Source organism: Dicentrarchus labrax, unplaced genomic scaffold (assembly GCF_905237075.1).
Source record: "Dicentrarchus labrax unplaced genomic scaffold, dlabrax2021, whole genome shotgun sequence".
In the NCBI taxonomy this organism is placed as follows: Eukaryota; Metazoa; Chordata; class Actinopteri; family Moronidae; genus Dicentrarchus; species Dicentrarchus labrax.
In genome coordinates this window covers 22,839,155-22,857,935 of record NW_026136706.1, presented here as the reverse complement: position 1 = coordinate 22,857,935, position 18,781 = coordinate 22,839,155, and the positions used below count along the sequence as shown (strand labels likewise).

At 41.2% G+C, this 18,781-nt stretch overlaps 1 protein-coding gene across 6 annotated transcripts in view; it reads left to right on the top strand.

Moving 5' to 3' along the window:
• Positions 1–18,781, top strand: part of sema5ba (sema domain, seven thrombospondin repeats (type 1 and type 1-like), transmembrane domain (TM) and short cytoplasmic domain, (semaphorin) 5Ba) — a 156,837-nt gene that overhangs the window by 19,932 nt on the left and 118,124 nt on the right. For 4 of the 6 annotated variants that reach the window (XM_051404307.1, XM_051404310.1, XM_051404311.1 and 1 more), the window contains exon 2: positions 13,267–13,331. The exons of 1 other annotated variant lie outside the window; for it this stretch is intronic. The gene's annotated coding sequence lies outside the window, so the exon portion shown is untranslated. Of the gene's footprint in view, positions 1–12,198; positions 12,307–13,266; positions 13,332–18,781 lie in introns of those variants that run through there. One more of the 6 variants, XM_051404308.1, reaches the window with a different exon arrangement.

The following is an 18,781-nucleotide window of genomic DNA, read 5'->3' as shown; positions in this document are numbered from 1 at the left end:
AGCTGTTGCTTGGTTTAGCAGCATTGATTCCACTAGTGACCTATTTATCATTAGGTTTATCCATCCTTTCAGCATAATCTACTTCTCTAATGTTGTATTATGACTGGCTTACAGGCCGCAACAAAAGAAAGACACCAAACTTAACATTAAGAAACTGTAGAAACAATAATGACAATAACAATGAGGTGTGGAAGTTAGGCTCAGTGGTGTGTGAGAGTGGACGAGTGCGTTGGTTAATGTGTGTTGCATGTTGTCAGTATGAAACAAAGTAATGGTAACGCAATAATAAAGACAAAAAGGTGGTGAGTGGTGAGGCGACTGACACATACTGACATTGGGGCAGGCAGGCTTAATTAGCTTGGAACACTGGTCAGGTGTTACTACTTAACCTTGTTGCATCTCAGCTCCACCCAGCCAGGGACCTGCAAGACACACAAAACACACACAGAACACAAGACAAACCCGTGATTCACACCGCCTGCGTCTGCCACTGTGTCTACTTGGCTGAACGTCCTTGATTTTTATTTTGCTGTCCATGTCAAGAGATTTTTTGACATGACTCATGGTCGCCCTGACTCTGAGTCGCAGCTATTTTGACCGCTGTGAATCCACAGTTGCCATCTTCCACAAAGGAGCAAGCTAGAAATATGTCAGAGGCACCTTTCAAGCCTACAGAACAGAGGTGTTTGATGTTCAAAAAAGTAAAAATTACTAACACAAAAGTGTGCTTTCAGCCTGGGGCTGTTTTTAATGGTTTGGCCAAGGCCCCTTAGTTCCAATAAAGGGAAATAGGAGTGATATTATTGACAATAGTGTGCTTTCAAATTTGTGGCCGTAGTTTGGGGAAGGCTTTCCTTTTTCAAGCTGTCAAAGTCCCAAATCACACATCCAGGCTTGTACAGAGCCCTGACTTAGAAACCATCCAACACCTTAGGGATGAACTGGAACACCAACTGTGAGACAGACCTTATCACCCAAGTTCAGTGTTGGACCTCACTAATGCTCTTGTGGCTGAATGGGAGCAAATCCCTGCAGCCAGGTTCAGAATCTGGTGGAAAGCCTGAAAGCGGAAGAGTGGAGGCTGTGAAAGCAGCAGGTGAATGGCCACGGGTTTGGAAAGAGATATCACACACTATATTGGTGCTTAAGTTCCAAGACATCAAGGGTTAAAATGCCAGTCCACCTCATGTTTGGTTCATCTAGGGTTAATTCCACTTCTCCATACCCATACTCTATAGGAATTGGGGCTGTGTTTCATTGCTGCAGGCTGAAAGCTTAATGCACATAATACATTAGGCTGATGGAAACATTTCACTCAATTTTCTACTTGTAATTTACATAGTGGAGGGGATAAAAGCATATGAGCTGCACAGCTTCAGCAGCTGAAAAGGCTACTGATTGCCATAATACAGCTGATTCCCTCTCTGTTTGAAATTGCTTTGATGCAGCTGCGTACAGCAGAGGAAACCATATTTCGTTTTTGTTTTGTGTAAGACTTCTGCAGGCAAGCTCTCCCCAAAGGTGCGTTCTCCTCTGGATATGTGTGGTGCTGCAATGCGCCCTTCCCCTCTCGTCCCTCTTATTCCCTCCTCCTCATCGCCCACTCTCTTTCTTTCTTCCTCAGTCGGGGTGATACTTAATGCTGCTTTGCTCGGCTCACTTCTTCCCTTGATGGCGCCTGACCAACAGGGAAAAGACAGAGAGTTATCCTTTCCCGTCCTCCCTCTGGAAGCCAGAGTCCTTTCTTAATAAATAATTCCTCACCCTAGTCCTTCCGTTCCTTATCCTTAGGGGCCTACGCTTCAGAGACCAGTGTCTGTTGAGTAAATATGCATGTGAACGGCAGGTGCAAATGGTTTTCTTCTCCTTTCAATGCCACATATGGCTCGCCCTCCTAGGAGAGACGTAACCACTTCAGGACTGCATGAAAGAATAAGTTCTGTCTCTGTGTTTTTGAGTGCAGCTGCTCTCCACCCACAAAGTCCGGGGATTTGGCTGGATTGTATCGCTGTGCATGTTTTAATGATGCAGCTACTGTCAGAGTTTTTCTCTGCTGAGATGCGAGGTAGAAGAAAAGTGAGAGGGAAACGGAGATCAAGTGTTTGGGATAATGAGGGACGGAGGGTTTGAGTGCGCGCTGCTGGGGATATTCTCACAAAGCTTTGATTGGAAGATTCAAGTTCCGGGATTAGAGATGGGGAACACATGCTGTACACTGTGGAGCTGCCAACTCTGACCCCTTGTATGAATACTGTACATCTGTCTGTACTGACCTAGTTCATTGATTTGACCACTGTGATCTAAGGGGTTGTTGTTCAACAGCATTTTATTGAATCTGTATCCACTACCAAATTTGTTATTGAATCTAACTTCTTTCAAATCCGGCACTGTTATCTATTTAGCTTAGCTAGGGCTGGAGTTCAAACACATTTAATTGAATCTGAATCCAGTATTGAATCAAATTAGGTTTGTCTTTGAACATTTGCTTTTAAGTTATGAATAACTTAATACCCATATTGTAGAAAGTGATGTTTCCATCTTTTGTTATTATAAAGCAGGTGCTATATAAAGTGACTGTTCGGGTGGGCTATAATCCGTTACCTGTGGTTGGCCTGGGCTAGCCACTCAGCCAATCAGAAGAGAGGTTCATTAAGATTAATGAGACAAAACACAGCACAAAACTCCCTGTTCTTGCTAGAGCTCCAGAGAGAAGCATGAGAGAGGATATGTAAAACTATATGGATATAGTTTTTGGTACTTCAAACCATAAATATATCTTCTTGGATATATAAAAAAATATATAAAACATAAAGTTTAAACCAAAGAACTCTGATGTTTTGTCGGACATATTACATATAAGCTTTAGGTAAATAGCCTGCATGCTTAATACATTGCAATGTGCAAGTACCATCTAGATAAAAGATAAAAGATTTGATAAGAGGTTTGACTCAGAGCTTAACAAATGTTAGATATTTTACCAACTTGAAGCTTCAAGCTATATTCAAAATGGAACTGCCTATTCAAACCCAACCCCTGTGTTTAGCGTGACTGTTGTGGTGTCTGTGTTCATGTTTAATCAAAAAAAGAAATACAAAGGAAGGATTAATTTTCCTCCAGCAATTGTGAGGATTAGACTCTTTAACATTTAGTAGGCTTCTGTTTCATTGATGTTCAGTTCCAGTTTGTTTTTCTTTCTTCTATAGTTCACGACCAAGCCTGACTGTACCATTATGTAAATTTGTGCTAAAGAATACGCTGTTTGAATGGAAAACACAATGTAATGCAGTCAGTCATTCAACCCACACTCAAGAGTCACATCATGTTTGCTTTTTTTAGCTAATTAGGGTTAAAGCACACAGCGGCAGAATAAGCTGCACCAATTATTGCAACAGGCTGAAAGAGAACATGATGATTTTAGTGTTTGGACCAAATGTGATAAATATGTTGCGCGACACACTTCAGCAACCTCACAATAGAGTCCATCACTTGAACACAACACTGTATCACATGTTCCTCATGTTAGTGTCAAGTGCTGTGAAATGGATCCAGGTCTTGCTCTGCCAGCTTGGCAAGACCGGCGCGGCCATTTGGCTACTGCACAATTTGGACGTGTGGATCAATATTCAGCTCAATAAAAGTATAATGTTGGTCCTACGCTGATGTCGCTGCTGCTGGCTGCCTGTAGACAATTTAGTCCCCCTGCTGTGCACTTTACTCTGCACCGACACAACAAACTAACTGTACTCGGAGCAACCAAGTTCCCTTACAGACACATACGTGCGAGCAGCCTTTCCCACAAACAAGCACTCAAGGACACAGACAAGTGGAAAGAAGGGCACACAGATACACACATATATACTGTGAACTGTTCCATCACACACACAAACATCCAGTACCACATTAGCAGCCCCGGGACTACATGAAGACTGTAGGAAAGACTTTATCCCACAGCAAACACCTGGTCCAGCGGAGTAAAAGCACTCACACAGCTGGATAGCACCGCTAGTGCCGCAGAAGCAGAACAGACTAGTTTAAAAGGAACGTCTAACATGCCGCAGGTCTTTTGTATCTCCTCTCTCTGATGTCTGTCTGACTACTTTCATGGCCATTCTTCTCTTAATTCAGTTTTTTGTTGCATTGTTTGCTCTAACTGAATTCTAAATGAATCTCAGTCAAATTCTATGAAAACTGTTTTTTTTAATCCGATATGATGGAATTTTATAACATTAGGTAAATAAAATAAACATAGCATCTAATTTAAAAATTCCATTTTTAGAAATTGAGCCAATAAGTAATGTCAGACCTAAAATACAAACATATTTGTGATGCAGAATTGTTGGAAATGGCTACATTGATAGCAATGTAATCCTGGATATGTGTGGATTAGGCTCATGGCACAACACAATATAATTTTTAGAAAATCCAGTCAGTGGTCCACATACAGTCAGTGGTCCACAGACACTCAGTGGTCCACAGACACTCAGTGGTCCACATACTGTCAGTGGTCCACATACTGTCAGTGGTCCACATACTCTCAGTGGTCACGTCAGTGGTCCACATACTGTCAGTGGTCCACATACAGTCAGTGGTCCACATACTGTCAGTGGTCCACATACTGTCAGTGGTCCACAGACACTCAGTGGTCCACATACTGTCAGTGGTCCACAGACACTCAGTGGTCCACAGACACTCAGTGGTCCACAGACTGTCAGTGGTCCACAGACTGTCAGTGGTCCACATACAGTCAGTGGTCCACAGACACTCAGTGGTCCACATACTGTCAGTGGTCCACATACTGTCAGTGGTCCACAGACACTCAGTGGTCCACATACTGTCAGTGGTCCACAGACACTCAGTGGTCCACATACTGTCAGTGGTCCACAGACACTCAGTGGTCCACAGACACTCAGTGGTCCACATACTGTCAGTGGTCCACAGACACTCAGTGGTCCACAGACTGTCAGTGGTCCACAGACTGTCAGTGGTCCACATACAGTCAGTGGTCCACAGATACTCAGTGGTCCACAGACACTCAGTGGTCCACATACAGTCAGTGGTCCACAGACACTCAGTGGTCCACATACTGTCAGTGGTCCACAGACACTCAGTGGTCCACATACTGTCAGTGGTCCACAGACACTCAGTGGTCCACATACTGCTCCTCATTGATGAGATGAGGCTACGGCAGCTGGGGCTGAAATTATAAAGAAGTTTGACGGGGGACATTTTCACTTTTTGTTAAATGGATGTTACTGGTGGCTCTGTTGCACCCAGGGGACCCAGTAGGCTCTACCATCCACAATACCAGAACCCTGGAACTGGGATAACTGAATGAAATGCAGCCATAATGAATGTATTGATTACTGTGCTCTTTCTGCTATGAACTGTCAACTAAACACGAGGGTGTACGGAAGTTTGAGTGAAGGTAAGAGAAAATGAAGTGAAAAAACAGAGAGGCAAAAAACAGAAACTAACAAAGTTTTTTGAGCATGTCAGTTTTAAAGTTGTTCTTTTAGCTAGTCCAGCCCCTGTACCTGCTAGGCTATGCTAGCAAAGGGCTAGTGGCTCATGCAGGTTAAAGCAAGCCACGCTAGCTTAGCTACCATGTGCCTGACAGCTAGAGCTGCAACGATTCGTCAATTATAATTATAATTAGTTTTATCAAATTTATTGCCAGCTATTTTGAGAAACGCTTAATGATTTTTAATTCATTTTTTAAGAAACAATGTCCAAATTCTCTGATCTCAGCTTCTCAAATGTTCTGCTTTGTTAAGTCCTCTATGACAGGAAACGTGATATATTTGGGGTTTGGACAAAACACATTTGAGGATCACTTTCTGACATTTTATGGACCAAACAACTAACTGATTCACCGAGGAAATAATCGTCAGATTACTCAATACTGAAGATAATTTCATAATTTATTTTGAATCACTTATACTCATGCCTAATGCAGTGGTGATAATATTAAACAATAATGCTAATCTTCAGTAATTATTCATTTTAAAAGACTTACTCATTATCAAACTAGTTGAAAACTTGATCAAGAAAATAATCGACAAACTGCAACCTGCTTGGTTCTTTGGGATACTCAACATCAGTTTAAAGAAACACTAAATAAAAGCCGTATAGCTATAATAATGTTTTGCCTTAATTTGTATCAGCAACAACAGCAACAATTGTGAATGTAGTACATCATTAACATTCAGTATTTCACCCAGCCGCTGTGTAGTCTGCATGAGGTGATGTCAGGTTTCTGAGGATTGTTGCATTTAAATAGCGTTATTAGCTCTCCATCATTTCTCTAAGCCAGTTGGTCAGCTGTGCAGTTTGTAGCATTAAAGCTAACACTGATGTATTAGGAGCCCCAGGCTTCTTAATGGAAGTGCCACTTAATTACAGACAGACAGAGACCCACTTGAGCTTAGTGAGCAATCAGATAGAAACACATGGCACAAGGTCTGAAATTGGTTTCCACGAAGATGGAAGTACAGGAACAGACATATTTATATAAGACGTACAGCGGAGGTGTGGGTGTGTGGGTACAGGCCGGCTGTTTGTCTTCATTTACATTAGCAATGCTTTTATTCCCGTTGTGGTCTTTACACTCAGACCTTGTTTACATTTTAGCTGTAACCTCGTAGCCATTTGTCACCACTCTCGCAATAACACCAGTGACCTTTCCGCTAACTTGGAGAGGTTGTCTCTGAGAACAGGGAGTGCGGGGTCAGAGGCCACGCCGTATATAAACAGGTGTCAAGTGCTATGATGGAAAGCCGAGGACATATGAAACTGGGCTGGAAACCCGGCCAGGCTGCCGCCGCCTCCGCCACTGTGGAGGCGTATGAAGACGGAGCAGAATAACAAGGGTAATGGATGACTTTGCCTGTCACCGTGATGCCATGGTTTCAGGTTGTGCAAGTTAAACCGCCTCGTCTGTAAGAGTCGACCTTTTGGGAAGCAAGTGTGTGTGTGTGTGTGTGTGTGTGTGTGTGTGTGTGCACGCGCTGTTGTATGTGCTCCCCTGTCTACAACAGCCACCAGCATCTTGCATGTGTTATATTTTTTAACCAGTGTAATTACCACCGTCTCACTCCCTCTCTCTGTCTTTCACATCCAATCGATTTGATTTATTGTGTTTTATTAGCATAGTAAAACACATTCACACATTTTCCTTTTGCCCATTGGTTTCTTGTGGTGTTTCCTGCTAATCGGAATTGAGGCTCTTGAATCTGTGCATGATATTGACATGACCTGACCAGAGCTAGCTTATTAGAAAAACAATGTAAAGGAGGAACATGGAATTGGTTGACTGGTCAGTACAAAAGATGATGAACTGCATTGCAAAATATCTGGTTCTCCATAAAAAGGCAAAGGTGCAGCCCTAGTGGACAAAGAGAAGTCAGCTATGAGTTGTGTTGTGTGTGTGTGTGCTGCTAGCAATGAGCCGAGAGTAGCATTTACACGTTGTACAAACCTAATTAAACATTCAGCAGTTTAAATTAGTTCACTTTCAGTTTCTTAGTCTGTGAGAGTAATTCATCAGCTGCAGCATTTTGACAACAATGGAGCATTGTGGATTTGCTACAGTTCTGGTTCGCACTTCTGACTTTGTTTCTTCTCCATAGCAACACCAGCTGAGGCTCACAGGTATTGTAGTATTTGCATTCACCATATCCAACTGATGGAAAAAACATGGTTAAAACTTACTGGCCTGACAAAATGCTACTAAATGTTAACTATTTTTTATTTGCAGCTTGCCTGTCTCTTTCCACAACGGGTAATTAACTAATGTCAGGAAAGCTTGGGTTTTTTGGGGATTGGGTAGCCTCCAGTGTATTAATAGCAATTTCTTTAATTACATTAGGGCCAAACATACAGTAGTCTCTACAAATGCAACATCAACATGTACAGTCTCACCTCTTTGAATCGTCATGTTTTCTGTCAGACATCAACCAATATCCTGTCTGTTTTCTCTGAGGCTGCTCTTGGACGTAATGTTTCTGTGTTTGTTTTTGTTGTGTTTGGTTTAGTCTGGATTTGTCCTTAGGCTGTGAATGGTAAAGGTTCAGTTTAAGTGTTAGGGGAGTTTTGTTCCCCCCCCATGCTTGGGTTTTTAAGAGTTTAAGTGGAGGTCATTGTTTTTTGGATTTGTTGACAGAGTGTGATTGCCCTTTTCTATATTCTGATCAGTACTGGATACTGGCCTATCTCTGCCCTGCATGCATTGTTTGCCATGTTCTCTGAACAGTTTCTTGCAGACCTCTGCAGACAAGCTTTCAAATTGGATGGTGTCTGGATGGTAATTGCTAGTCTGCAAATTGACTGATTCGAACATTTTCTGCCCTACTCTGATTGAAATATCTACAGAGGTCTAACATTTTTGGCACAGAAAGTACAGTGACCCATATATTGGAGGGGCAATGCTATCAGCCATGTTGGCTTATCGAGGACATACCAACACATTGGTGTTTGTGTTGGTCAGTCTGCAAATGTGACAGCACATAATGCACCAGTACTGCCTGTGGTAATTTAGAAACAGTGTCATTACATGGTTTGTCTGGCAGACTCACTGTTTACTCTGCTCAGTGTGAGTAGAAAGAGAAACAGCACAGCTGAGAAGCCCTGTGTGCTCTTCCTCTCTGTTACTAATTGCACAGTGGAAATTTGCTGTGCTGCTAAATTCTAGACCTAAATATTTAAAGGTTTTAAATGCTTTGTGTATTTAATTCTGTCTCTAATTTTTTGACCACATAAATGTCAGCATTGTGTTTACTTGTAAAGTGAAACTTCAGCCAGATGTGTTGACAGACATTACTGATGTAAGATAAAAATAACATTTGTGACTTACTTTAGATTTACTTCTTGTCAGTCTCTGCTGTAATTTAAGAATGATGTCAGGCTCCAAGTTAGTGTCTTGATTCTTGGTGATGCAGCTGCACTTTGTGCACAATCATATAATGGACTGTATCAGTGGAAGGCTGGTGCACTGTGGCTCTCAAAAACATCACATGTTGCATGCTTTAGTATGAAGCAGCAATAAAGTTCTTCTATGTATGAGAGATACTACTGTTCAATTAATATTATCTTGTTCTTGAGTATATTTGCATAACAGCAGTTGATAGAAACATGAAATTATTTACTCATTATTTTGTGTTATTATTTTGAGTTTTCTAAAATTTGCTTAAAACTTGCTCAGCACTTGTAGAGAAACATGACTAATTAGACTTTAACTACCAGTTGTCTTGAATTGTAATGTGTAATATTGCAAAACATCTCCCTCAGAATAGAGTTTACATTACTACTAGTTGGTCAGTTCACTGATCAGTGAATTGACCATTGACTGGTGGTAAGCGGAACATTCATTGTTGTTCTTTTAATAATGAACTTTTGGTTTGTTTAACCAAAAGTTGTATCCAAGACTAAGAACTATTTTATGTTATATATACACAGATCAGCCATAACATTATGAGCTCTGACAGGTGGAGTTAATACCACTGATTATCTGGTTATCATGAGGGTGCCCGGGTGGTCATAATGTTATGGCTGACCGGTGTATGTTCTGAAAGCAAATGTTATATTCAAACATTAGTTACAGCCATTAGCCACACAGAGATATACCAATATTGGCTGCAATCTGGAATCTGTAAGTTCAGTGACAATCACCCTGATTTCAGAAGATACTACATAATGTTAGAGGTTTCTATGACTCTACATCAGAGTATTGAGAGGTTTTTGGAGGTTGGGTTCAGCTGGCTCAGTTTATATCATGTAGTGTCTCCTTGTTCAGTAAAATCTAGGATGTGTTGTGTGAGACTTTGGGTGGCTTCAGAAAAAAAAAAGTTTGTTTAGCAACAGCACCCTGCTACAGTCTGATGTAAACTGGAAAGCTGCAGGGAGTAATTCGCTTCTAATTAGACACATTTCCATTACTGCCCTGAAGAAGGAATCTTGAACTGCACAAGTTTACTGTGTGTGTGTGTGTGTGTGTGTGTGTGTGTGTGTGTGTGTGTGTGTGTGTGTGTGTGAGCGTGAGTGTGTGTGTGTGAGAGAAAGATAAACTCCATGAGTTGTTGAATTGTGAACTCCTGCTGTCTCGTAACTCGCCTCTTCACCTACTTCCCGCTAAGTCTTCATTAAACTGTCTGATTCAGTTACCAGTAACTGGAGCTTAATTAGGAGAATTTGATTTTCACTGCTGGATCCGATGGCGACTGTTGATAACCATTTCTTATGGACAGAAATGAGGGAGATGCACTGCGGTGAGCTACAAAAGTTTCCACAGAACCAAAAGAAAGTTCCAGATTGGAGCACAGGAGTGTGATCCCAACCTCCTGACTGCATTGTCTCATACTGTTAGCAGAAAGGCTGCTGGTAAAAGAGCATCTCTGGTTCACCACACACCAACTGGACACACACAAACACGCACACACACAGGCCTGCCAGGCAGATAATTTTCAAGGACTAATTCAAGATTAGAGAAGTAAAGAGACAGACAGTATCTATTTTAATTGCAGCTATATATGTCTATATATACGTATATACATCAATTAGTGGAAGTACCCGGAAGTAAACAAGTCGCCATTACTGCAGTGGTGTCTCCCTACAGTATGCACACATTTAAATGCAAGCTGTCCTAAGAAGTGTACAAGTTTTTACTTTTCTCTTTACTTTATGTTTAACAGTGTCTAGGAAATCAGGAAGAAGCTGTGCAGTTATCAGCTGCTTAGTCTTTCTTGTACAGAAACATGATTAATAAGAATGTAACTACCAGTTGTCTTGGATTGACAGTAAAAAAAAAAGAGTAATGCTAATATCACCATCTATATGAGGTACCAAACTGTAGACCATTGTAAATCCAACTACCCATGCTGCTGTCACAGAGCCACTACGACCTGCAAAACTACTTACTGTATTTTTGCTTTTGTGCTAATAAAGCAAATGTTATCTTACAAACACGCTTAATTAAAATAGTGGACATGGTAAATGTAGCTTCTAAACATCAGCATGTTTGCATTGTCATGTTATTATTTAGCTTAAAGCACTGCTACAGTACAATGTCATTAGTCTTGTTGTGAGACTTGCAGGGTTGTGTTGGCCTGATAATCAGGCTGCATTGCCATTGTTTCTTCACTTTTTAATTAGGTCTGACATTGTGTTTACATTAGCTTTTCCAGTTTGTGAGTGGTTGTTATTTTGCCCTAACCCATAAGCAGTGAATGTCACACTATTCTCAATATCATTTTCAGTGAAAACAGAAGAAGAAATATGCTGGTTTAAGAGTTCTTATTTCTGTACATCAACTGACAACAACCTCCACAGCTGCATCAATCTCTGCCATTTGTCTGTCACTATTTTTTCTGGCTCTGGCACTGTAAGATGACGTCTTTCTTAATCCTGCCGACAATATTCTGATTGGCTTGATTTGTTTATCCTGGATGTTAAAGTTATTTTAACAGTGTGCTCTTATTTTGAAATAAAGTCAGAGTCATGAGTAAAATGAGAGTTGAAATCATGATCAGCATATGATTTGCTGAGTGCTGATTATGTTATTACAGATTGTCAGTATGCACTGGGGCAATAGATTCATGTATAAGGTCTGTGTCCCTGCATTGTTAGGGGTTGTTATTTTGCTCTACAATGAGCTCCACAATGTTTCCAAGCTTTCATCACTGTTAAACATCAGATATTACCAGTTAATGTGGTTAAACTACAAGTGAGGTAGTCTCCCTGATGGACGTGCAAGGGTCTAGTCACAGGAACGCGTCCTTGGCATTGGTTCTGGGGTTATTTGTTATCATCAACTTGGTACTGGTGTTATGTTTATCAGCACACATCTCTCTTGTCAGTTGTCTGGTCAATTAATTTTTACTGAATTTTAACAGTCACAGACTTTGTTTCTCTGGCTCTCTGGTGTACAGGCATCGCTTCAGGATGTGTGTGTGTGTGTGTGTGTGTGTGTGTGTGTGTGTGAAAGAAAGACTATAGGTCTTAGACTAAGCAGTTTATGAGAATTCTTCCTTCTCACTTGTTGCAGTGAATAAAGCCTGATCCCACACTGACATTGGAGATTATGGGGAGTTTTTTTGTCTGAGCGGACACTTCCTGCTGCTCAGCCCTAAATTCTCAGCTTAGCTCCATAGAAAATCCCCTTTACTGCATTTGTCTACCTGTCTTTGTGACTGTTTAGTCTCAGCGCTGAGCTGGAGAATCTGGTAGAAGAACTCTGAAGTGTATATTAATTAATTGATAACAATTTTGATCAATTCATTATCATCATGAATCAAGCATCTCAGCTTCTCAAATGTGAGTATTGACTGATTTCTGTTTTATATATTTTTATATGGATTTTAATTCAGTTTTGTAATCTTGGTTGGACAAAACAAGAAATCTGAAGATGTCACTTAGGATTTTGGGAACTGCTGATGGACTTTTTATTTACCATTTTCTGGCATTTTATAGACTAATTGTTGAAAAAATGCATTACTATTAATCAATAATGAGATAAGTTGCAGCCCTAGATACTCAAAGGTATCAGTTGAGCATGTTTGTAAAGTTCTGCATTTATGCTAATGAGCATTGTGCATGTATGCACAATTGATTATACTGTCATCTGAGCAGAAGTGATCAGTCTTACTGGAGTACTCGGATAGCAATAATCAGTCCCTCTTTTATTCATTTTTGTCATTCTGTGTGGAAGTGAAGCAGCCATATTACAGCAGTTTATGCCGCAAGAGGGATGGCAAGTCTAAGCTGCTCTTTCAGGTTGCCGTAGAAACCAAGCAGGGCTATTTGTTCCAATTTGCTCTGTGGCGTTGAGATCAAAAAGCTTGGAGCCCAAAGTGCTCTCTGCATATTAGCATCTGTGTTTCAACACAATTAGGCATCCTAATTTACATCTGTATTGTTAATGTACAGTTGAACATATGTGGGCTGTGTTTTCTATGCAATACGAGGCTTCTTATGTTATGTGGCGTTTAATGTGTTTGAACTGTACTGAACTTTGTGGTTTGTTATTGTCCGGTTAGGCCCTCACTTGATGTAAAGGCATCTTGCAGGTCCCTCTTTTGCTCCAGCCCCCAACCCCATGAAGTCTCAGTTTAAATGCCATTCCTGCTCCGCCTTCTCCGCTCCATTGATAAGTTGGCGGTTTGTTTACGAGAGCACCAGCACTTCTTTGTGGCTCTGCGCTCAGCTTATGAGAAGGAGGCGAGCAGCTCGTGAAAGACTCACCCCTCCCCCTCCTCTCTCTCTCTCTTCCTCCAGAATCAGTTTGAAAAGGACAGACGGCCCTCTAAGCCCCCTCCCCACACCCCAGTGATGCTTAGCTGGTGAGTACACTTTCATCTTTCCCATTCAAAACTTTTCATGCCACTTTCATGGATTTCTTCGATTAGTTTCTGCATCTTTCACCTGGATTTCTGCTTTGTACTTGTTCCACAACACTTTTTTCTTTTGTGCTCAATCTTGCTGGCAAACACCAAACTTCTCTCTGGTCTTGTGGATATCTCTGCGATGAGGCATTGCTGTTATTCTTTTTCTCTCATTCTCACTTTCTCTGAATGTCCCCCCACTCCCCTCCCCTAAAAAATCTCTGTGGCCTCTGTAGTAAAGGTAAGGCAGTCTTTTTTCGGTGAAAGCCCTTTATTCTGACTGAGTGAAGTGATTTGAAAAGCAGCGGCGAGAGTATAGCAGTGGAGGCGGAAGAGGGGAGGATAAGCAGGAGAGGTGGGAGGACGGTTGAGGGGCTTTATACAGGCTGCTAATGGACGAATTTTACTTCTCTCCCCCCCCCTCTCTCTCTCTCTGAATGTGAATCAGTGAATCACTCCGGTGCAGACAGCCTTGAGCCTAACTGACACTGGATGGTAAAATCATTGTTCAGATGATGTGATACGAGTGCACAATCATCTTGTGACACGACCCCCACCAGAACAGACTGGAGTCACTGTCTGTGCATTTGCATTGCTGCTATTAATTTGATTATTACAACACCTGAGAATAAAACAAATATCATTTTTGAGTATAATTTCAGGAACTTTAGCCTCTTCTTAGGGAGATGACATGTAACAAGGTCCCACAACTGGACCCTCACCAGGGAAGTTGTAATTATAAGGTCAGCATCTGAAACCCATTCACCAGAACAGCCCATCAATTATATGCGAAAATACTTCAACAACACACTATCAAGCAGCTCATGATTTTCTTTTTGTTTTTTTGTTTAATGGGATCATCTGAATGCTGTAGACTGCATCAGTCTATAACTTCAGTCTGCTGTTCACAGTAATCAAGCTCTGCTTTGTTTGTACTGAAATGACATGATTAAGACTTTGTGTTAGATTCATAGATCATACACATTCTGTTATCTTCCTTCAGGCATAAGTAGAGATTATGTGAATAAACATGGATATGAGAATACTGAGCAAACATATTGTCTGAAGCCATGCTGTTATCTGTTGTTCAAATGTATTTTCTCTCCCGTAGGCTGATCTGATGAAAAACAATTGTTGAGAGTAAAAACTGTCATACATGAATTGCAGCAGATTCAGGTTACAAAGAATGTTTTAAAGTGGATCTTTAGGGTTTGAAACCTACAAAACCCCTAAACTTCACAAAACAAGATGACCAAATGTCATCATCTCTTTTAATAATCTTTAGCTTTATCTGCTGCAGAGCATCGTTTGCCATCTGTCATCAGTTATTAGATCTACTGGTAACAGGAGGAAGACCAACTTTATCACAAATATAAGAGAAATCTTTTACGGTTCATCACCTGATCGTGGGCCTGTATAAAAACCAAGACCCTGCTCAAGCTGAGATTGAAAATGTAACTCATCAAACAAACCCTCAATGCCAAAACCAAAAACCTTGCAGAAGAGCACAGGCCAATTTGTCAGGAAAAGCACAGACCACTTCTGCTCCAATCTCACTGTCTTCTCACTCTCTGTATTTAATATCCCTGAAGGCTGGCCCTGGCATTTGCTTACGTTCTGTTGTTGTACTCCTCATGCTTAGCACTCGCCTCCTTCTCACTTACTCTGCTCAATTCAATTTGTGGCCTAAATGTCTTTCCCTAATATGTGTCATTGGAGCAGAGCAGCGGCGCTCCCTCTCTGGCTGCTTTGAGAAAAGCTCTTATGTGTTTGTCTTGGTCCTCTTCACTCCTCTGGGAGGACATCAGGGGCTCCAGTCGTGGTTGGCATGTTGTCTCCTCCAGCCCCGCTGTTGTTTGCTGATATTTAGTTCAGGATGACAATAAGCCGGAAGAAAACAAGCTCCTTTCAGGCCAATAAGAGAGAGAAGGGGTGGAGTGAGAGGGAGAGAGAGACCTAGAAAAAAAGGGGGGGACAGGGGACTCATCCCTGGATGGGGATTCTCTTTAAGGCTCTGTTTGTGGCCCCTAGGGCCGAATTAAGTGAGCGTCATTATCCCTGGCAAATTACCACGCTGCCTTTGTGGTCCAGCCATGGTACATTAGGGTGCCTTAAAACGTGGCTGAGCCGTGCCCATTCAGCTCACAAAGAGAGGGGCCGCTGGCAGATCCTTGGCCTGGCTCACAGAGGAGGCATTCACACCACATCGGGGGGATGGTGATGGTGATGGAGAGGGTCTTCTGAGATGAGTAAAAATCACTCTGGCCAAGGCCGATGTGACATAGTCTTAATACACATGCCAGCTGATGATGTCATCACTTGGCTTCATCTGAAGTTTGATCAGCCGTGGAAATCCTGGATTTGATAAGGGGACTCATGAATGTGGTTTCCATGCCAGTTCTGTATAACCATAACAAGATTTGGATCTAGCCTTTCAGTAGACTAATTGCTAATTTGCCATGTAGAAACAAATCATCAGCTCGCCTCATATCAGGATATTTTTCCTCCAGCCATTGGAATTATCCATCGCTCCCTTGGGGAAACTACAAATGCTGTCAGATATTCATATCATTTTACCCAGTGAACATTGTGTGTATAGTTTATCTGTATAATACCTGAAGACGGCACACAAGCAGTCACAGGGTCACTCTTGCAGGAGGAGGCATGGAGCAAGTTGCAAAATGAAGCTGGACTAATGTTGGTTTGTTTCAGATGTCAACAGAAACACACTGATGAATGTGCCTGCCTTGTTCCTGTATAGGATTTCTGCACACACCATCTCACAATCTTATGTGTCCATTTAGTGATGAAACAATTATTCAATCAGTCCTTTAGTCCTTCCATAAACAGAAAATTAATCAACAACAATTTTGATAATTGATCAATTGTTTAAGTCAGTATAACTGTCTGTGGTTGCACCCTCTCAAATGTGAAGTTGTCAGTTTAATATCGTTATAAATTAAATATCTTTGGATTGAAGAGATCACCTTGGGCTCTAAAAATTTGCTCTTGGAATCTTGGAAAAATTTTTTATCTTGTAGACGAACTAATTATTAAGAAATAATAGATTAATAGACTCTTTTCATAGCAACCATTTTGACACAGGTGTGTTAGCAATGGATCAGTTTAAGAGTCAGGCTGCTGCAATTGTTCTGTTGGGCCTGTGCACTTTATCTGTTTCACCGTGGGAGAGTGAGAAACGTCCTCTCGATTCCTTTGTATGTCTGGTGCATGTGAAGAAATTGAATTGATTTTTTTTGACTTGTATGCATGTAGGCTCACTGGAAAGGCTCTGCTACAATGAAAAAGTTCAGTTGATACCGAAAATAATTGTGAGTTGCAACGCTATGATGTGTCAAGTGTCCTTTAATATAATTTTATTTCACCAGTTAGTTATCTAAGCCAAACCAAATTATATTTTAACCAGTAACTGATTAAAAGTATCTAATGTCAGACTGAACCTTCCAGTCAATGTAAAATGCGCCTTATTTGGCTTCACGTGTGGTACAGAATAAAACATGTCTTGATCAGTCAGAAAATGTCCTTAAAGGTCCCTGGATCCACCTTGCTGGTTAAATTTCTCAATTAGCTGGCTGCTTCAAAACACACTGAGGACAATGGTCTTGCTTTAAGATGTAAAGTAATGAACAGGTGCACAATCTATGGACGAAGAAAGAACTGGGGATGCATTGTTTGACCTGGTCAGTGCTTTAGTGTTTTGTGGGGGTCATTTGAGATGATTGGATGAACCCTTGCATCTTTTGTCCCCCCACCACTGAAGTGGAATTCTCAAAAGTCGTAGGAGCTGATGAAGGAAGAGGATACACTGTCTGAGTCTGTGTGAAGGATTTCAGCCGTTGCAGAGTGCTTGCAACATATAAATGTCTGCCAGTTATGGATGGCATCTGCTACAAGCTGTGATGGAAGTTTAGTCACAGTTTCAAACATCAGCAGGTAGCTTAGTTGATCCTCTGGGCCTGAAACACTTGAATCAAGTTTCCACCAAACGCCTGTAAATTGCGTGCACCATGAGCTATTATGTCAAACTCTTCAAAGAAAACTAAATAAGAGGGCTGCTGAAGGCACTGTAAAACTTCTAGTGTGTGAAATGTTTGTTCTTGGCACCTTGCCTTTATTTATCATCTAATCAACTGGAAGCTTACTTCGGCGATTGATGCCTCCTTCATTTTATTTTTCTTTCCACGATAGGTGTGAAATTTCATTACTTTCCAACATTGTTTCCTGGTTTTATGAACTGAAATCCCTCTGCTGAAGTAGATGAAGGAAGGAAGGGAGGAAGCTTTTGTCCAGGGGCCGTGGTGGAAACCCCGAGCCCGTAAATCCTGCACTGATCTTTGGATCATTAAACTGTGAGCCCTGAGTCCTTTGGTTCTTTATCACCAGGCCTGGATCCCAGGCCATAATGGAGGCTAACTGGCTAATGATTAGCTGTCTTCTGCAGTTATTCCAGAGCTGGCTGCTGCTGCAGGTGCCTGTCTGAATGGGAGGAGGCTATGAAAACATACAAATCATTTCTCTTTTTATCTGTCCGACTCTTGCAAAGCTTTGTGTAAAATGTAAATGGTTCATGATGCAATGTTAATGTAGTAACTATTGTCGGTTTGGACATTTTAAGTCCTGATAAGTTGTAAAGCTATCCACATGCTGTATCTAGTCCACAATAGAAGGTGGAGTGGTTTGAGTACATGTGCTGTTCTGAATTTGACAAACAGCAGTTACCTCTTCTTAGTGCTGCTGCTGAACCAATTGCCTAGTCTCTGAACAGTCTCTTGATTTATGGAGCTGAGAGGAAGATGATTGGCTTCTGTGAAAATAAAGAGTGAGAGGCAGTGTTTTGGATAATGATCGCCTTTACTTTCTGCCTCTATCAAAAATCCTTGATTAGTTTTGGTTACTCTGGAACTATGCAGGGATGTGAATGTGATACATATTATGCTTTGAAGCGAAGATAGAAAATATCAATGATCATAGTCTCTCCACTTACAAAGCTGACTTTAAATTAACTAGTTTTTGAAATGGGAGCAAGCTTTGTGAAGACACAAACACCAGGGTAGGCTGGAACTCTGTGTCAGGTGTTACCGTGCCCCCCCCCCACCATACAGCATAGAAAGTGATCCACAGTCAATCACAGGATATTGTGTGATCATTAATAACCAAATTGATTACATTTGCTGTATTTTTCTGTGATGATGGCCATGAAGAAAAGGGAAAAGGTTTGTAGAAAATGTCTTCTCTCAAACATAAGGGCAGACAAAAGTTTCATATTGGACGATTCTGCAAAATCATAAAATCTGCTAAATTTAAACATTAGCAGTTTTTGAACATCCAACAGCAGAACTTTTTAGATTATTTCTACAAGATCCACAGATAGCAACAACTGTCTGGTT